Source organism: Schistocerca piceifrons, unplaced genomic scaffold, assembly GCF_021461385.2.
Source record: "Schistocerca piceifrons isolate TAMUIC-IGC-003096 unplaced genomic scaffold, iqSchPice1.1 HiC_scaffold_936, whole genome shotgun sequence".
NCBI classification, from domain to species: domain Eukaryota; kingdom Metazoa; phylum Arthropoda; class Insecta; order Orthoptera; family Acrididae; genus Schistocerca; species Schistocerca piceifrons.
In genome coordinates, this window is record NW_025729208.1 from 5936285 (window position 1) to 5941284 (window position 5000).

General features: G+C 58.1%; 2 non-coding genes and 1 pseudogene across 2 annotated transcripts; all 3 read left to right on the forward strand.

Moving 5' to 3' along the window:
- Positions 1-1732: 1732 nt before the first annotated feature.
- Positions 1733-3641, forward strand: LOC124772213. Its single transcript, XR_007013878.1, has one exon. It is a non-coding gene; the product is annotated as a small subunit ribosomal RNA (ribosomal RNA).
- Positions 3642-3992: 351 nt separating this feature from the next.
- LOC124771897 lies at positions 3993-4147 on the forward strand. The gene has a single exon (XR_007013598.1). It is a non-coding gene; the product is annotated as a 5.8S ribosomal RNA (ribosomal RNA).
- A 188-nt stretch (positions 4148-4335) lies between these two features.
- The window catches only part of LOC124771477, a 4222-nt pseudogene continuing 3557 nt past the window's right edge, over positions 4336-5000 (forward strand).

Genomic DNA, 5000 nt, shown 5'->3' on the forward strand with positions numbered 1-5000 from the left:
CAACCCTCGCAATATAGTTCGCTACTCGCACTCCCCGCTCCCCTGTGTATCGCTTCATGTTAAACACCTTGCAAGTCTTGCTCACTTTCCACATGCTCCTGCTGTACACTGTAATGTGGATGGCAGCAGGACGTACATGCCGCCCCTCCCCACGTCCCCACCTTGCCCCCTGCCTTCGCAAGCTGGTTGGTGAGAACTTTGCATGTTCAATGCCCTCCGCATGCGACGTACTCAGGCTACGTTGTGGTGCGGCCTGTGTCAACTGTCCGCTAATGTCGTACGCGTAAACCACAATCTGTACTGCACATTCGTCCTTATGTACTGAATGATACATCGTGGCACATGTGTGACCGTACAACGACTGCGCCCAAAAACGGCGGACCATACAGTGCAAATATTGTGCACGCAGCTACGTGTCGTCTCCCTATGAGAGCTGGATTGCAGTGTGGTACGCCATAGAGACGTGTGGGAGGAACGGACGCCGTGGATGGCGATCAGCATGAGCTGTCTGTTGATGTATTCGGACCTAGTCGTCTCTCCTCACACACCGTGATGGCATGGTGCACCGCGTTCCATATCTGCGACATGCTACAGAGGCCGGTTGACAGTCGTTCGAGCAATGGACATCGCATACGTACGGGGGCCACCTTCCACGTATTGTCTAGGCGTGCACATTTTGTTGCGTGTATGTGGGCAGACGTAGTGTGGCGTGACACCTGACACAGGCATGCAATAATCGTGGAAGTTGCAAATGGCGATGGACGCCTGCGTTTTCTGGTGAAGTTACGCAAATGAACAAATGGTAACCTGTTGTGGTGCGGTTGTTCTCGCTAGGGGTGAATCGGTGATGGCGACGATAGGTTGAGGTACTAACCGGTTGTTCCAGCGATACCCACCATGCCGACGAAACTGAACGGCATCTGGGTGTGAAGCGATACGCGGCGGTGGCTGGGTGGGACCGTCCCCGGCCGGTGAGGGGGCGCCTCCCGGCGTGCTGGCCGCGCGGTGCGTGGGCGCACGCGCTACAGCCGGCTGGTGGGGGCGGCCAGTGGCAGGCGCGCCGGCCGACGGACGCGGCAGGCGTCGCAGCTGCGCGCCGGCGCACCCTGCGCGCGGCGCCGTGCGGCCAAAGTAGGTCCTCGCGGGCCCGGTGCGAAGCGCGGTGGACATCTTCAGTGTGCTGGTCCGATTGAGGACTGTGTGCGTTGAGGATGCGCTGCCGCCCGGCGCTCGGCGCCGCGACGCCGTCTGCTGCTCGGTCGCCCCAGCGGTTCTCGCTGGTGGTTTGTATCGCAGCTGTGCGGATGTGTTGGCGCGTGCGCTGTGCTGGGAGAGTTCGCTTCGGCACCCAAGTGGGGCTTTTGTCCTTCTGTGGCGCTGGCGTTGGAGCTGCCGGTCACCGTAGGTGGCGCGTGTTGTCTCCCGCCGGCAATGCCACGACAGCACGCTCCCGGGCCTCTGTCGGCAGCGGCAAGCTCAGTTGGGAGCACGGGTGGTCGCACCGAAAGCGTCTACTCGCCTAACTCCGGGCGATTGCGCCTCTCTCGAACCCGACCAAGTACTTGGGACGGCGCTGCGCGCCGCCGGGACCTGAGAGGGTTTCGAGGTGTATTGTGCAGGGGAGCTCAGCCTCCTCCTGTTTGCAGAATGATTGAGCGGACGCTTGCGTGTTCGCGCGGGCCCCCGGGACACACTCCCGGGCGGCCGGCTGCTCAGCTCTAGTTGACGCAGCTCCCTGGTTGATCCTGCCAGTAGTCATATGCTTGTCTCAAAGATTAAGCCATGCATGTCTCAGTACAAGCCGCATTAAGGTGAAACCGCGAATGGCTCATTAAATCAGTTATGGTTCCTTAGATCGTACCCACGTTACTTGGATAACTGTGGTAATTCTAGAGCTAATACATGCAAACAGAGTCCCGACCAGAGATGGAAGGGACGCTTTTATTAGATCAAAACCAATCGGTCGGCTCGTCCGGTCCGTTTGCCTTGGTGACTCTGAATAACTTTGGGCTGATCGCACGGTCCTCGTACCGGCGACGCATCTTTCAAATGTCTGCCTTATCAACTGTCGATGGTAGGTTCTGCGCCTACCATGGTTGTAACGGGTAACGGGGAATCAGGGTTCGATTCCGGAGAGGGAGCCTGAGAAACGGCTACCACATCCAAGGAAGGCAGCAGGCGCGCAAATTACCCACTCCCGGCACGGGGAGGTAGTGACGAAAAATAACGATACGGGACTCATCCGAGGCCCCGTAATCGGAATGAGTACACTTTAAATCCTTTAACGAGTATCTATTGGAGGGCAAGTCTGGTGCCAGCAGCCGCGGTAATTCCAGCTCCAATAGCGTATATTAAAGTTGTTGCGGTTAAAAAGCTCGTAGTTGGATTTGTGTCCCACGCTGTTGGTTCACCGCCCGTCGGTGTTTAACTGGCATGTATCGTGGGACGTCCTGCCGGTGGGGCGAGCCGAAGGCGTGCGACCGCCCCGTGCGTGCTCGTGCGTCCCGAGGCGGACCCCGTTGAAATCCTACCAGGGTGCTCTTTATTGAGTGTCTCGGTGGGCCGGCACGTTTACTTTGAACAAATTAGAGTGCTTAAAGCAGGCAAGCCCGCCTGAATACTGTGTGCATGGAATAATGGAATAGGACCTCGGTTCTATTTTGTTGGTTTTCGGAACCCGAGGTAATGATTAATAGGGACAGGCGGGGGCATTCGTATTGCGACGTTAGAGGTGAAATTCTTGGATCGTCGCAAGACGAACAGAAGCGAAAGCATTTGCCAAGTATGTTTTCATTAATCAAGAACGAAAGTTAGAGGTTCGAAGGCGATCAGATACCGCCCTAGTTCTAACCATAAACGATGCCAGCCAGCGATCCGCCGCAGTTCCTCCGATGACTCGGCGGGCAGCCTCCGGGAAACCAAAGCTTTTGGGTTCCGGGGGAAGTATGGTTGCAAAGCTGAAACTTAAAGGAATTGACGGAAGGGCACCACCAGGAGTGGAGCCTGCGGCTTAATTTGACTCAACACGGGAAACCTCACCAGGCCCGGACACCGGAAGGATTGACAGATTGATAGCTCTTTCTTGATTCGGTGGGTGGTGGTGCATGGCCGTTCTTAGTTGGTGGAGCGATTTGTCTGGTTAATTCCGATAACGAACGAGACTCTAGCCTGCTAACTAGTCGCGTGACATCCTTCGTGCTGTCAGCGATTACTTTTCTTCTTAGAGGGACAGGCGGCTTCTAGCCGCACGAGATTGAGCAATAACAGGTCTGTGATGCCCTTAGATGTTCTGGGCCGCACGCGCGCTACACTGAAGGAATCAGCGTGTCTTCCTAGGCCGAAAGGTCGGGGTAACCCGCTGAACCTCCTTCGTGCTAGGGATTGGGGCTTGCAATTGTTCCCCATGAACGAGGAATTCCCAGTAAGCGCGAGTCATAAGCTCGCGTTGATTACGTCCCTGCCCTTTGTACACACCGCCCGTCGCTACTACCGATTGAATGATTTAGTGAGGTCTTCGGACTGGTACGCGGCATTGACTCTGTCGTTGCCGATGCTACCGGAAAGATGACCAAACTTGATCATTTAGAGGAAGTAAAAGTCGTAACAAGGTTTCCGTAGGTGAACCTGCGGAAGGATCATTACCGACTAGACTGCATGTCTTTCGATGTGCGTGTCGTGTCGCGCAACACGCTACCTGTACGGCTCGCCGTAGCCGTGCGCCGCGTGCGGAACCACGCGTGCCTCTCAAAACTAGCGGCAATGTTGTGTGGTACGAGCGCTGAAGCGCTGGAGCGGCTGGCCTGCGGCACCTGGCGCCTGGCGCCGGTTTTGAATGACTTTCGCCCGAGTGCCTGTCCGCTCCGGTGTGGAGCCGTACGACGCCCGTCGGCCGTGAGGCCGTTGGACACAGAACGCTGGAACAGGGGCCGCCACACGCCTCACTCCCGCCTATGCGACCGTCTCGAAAGAGACGGCGGAAACTGAGAAAAGATCACCCAGGACGGTGGATCACTCGGCTCGTGGGTCGATGAAGAACGCAGCAAATTGCGCGTCGACATGTGAACTGCAGGACACATGAACATCGACGTTTCGAACGCACATTGCGGTCCATGGATTCCGTTCCCGGGCCACGTCTGGCTGAGGGTCGGCTACGTATACTGAAGCGCGCGGCGTTTGCCCCGCTTCGCAGACCTGGGAGTGTCGCGGCCGCCTGTGGGGCCGGCCGCGTCTCCTCAAACGTGCGATGCGCGCCCGTCGCCTGGCGGTTCGCATACCGGTACTTTCTCGGTAGCGTGCACAGCCGGCTGGCGGTGTGGCGTGCGACACCTCGTACAACGACCTCAGAGCAGGCGAGACTACCCGCTGAATTTAAGCATATTACTAAGCGGAGGAAAAGAAACTAACAAGGATTCCCCCAGTAGCGGCGAGCGAACAGGGAAGAGTCCAGCACCGAACCCCGCAGGCTGCCGCCTGTCGTGGCATGTGGTGTTTGGGAGGGTCCACTACCCCGACGCCTCGCGCCGAGCCCAAGTCCAACTTGAATGAGGCCACGGCCCGTAGAGGGTGCCAGGCCCGTAGCGGCCGGTGCGAGCGTCGGCGGGACCTCTCCTTCGAGTCGGGTTGCTTGAGAGTGCAGCTCCAAGTGGGTGGTAAACTCCATCTGAGACTAAATATGACCACGAGACCGATAGCGAACAAGTACCGTGAGGGAAAGTTGAAAAGAACTTTGAAGAGAGAGTTCAAAAGTACGTGAAACCGTTCTGGGGTAAACGTGAGAAGTCCGAAAGGTCGAACGGGTGAGATTCACGCCCATCCGGCCACTGGCCTCCGCCCTCGGCAGATGGGGCCGGCCGCCCGCGCGGAGCAATCTGCGGCGGGGTCGTGTCCGGTTGCCTTTCCACTCGCCGCGGGGGGGGGCCGTTCCGGTGTGCGGTGGGCCGCACTTCTCCCCTAGTAGGACGTCGCGACCCGCTGGGTGCCGGCCTACGGCCCGGGTGCGC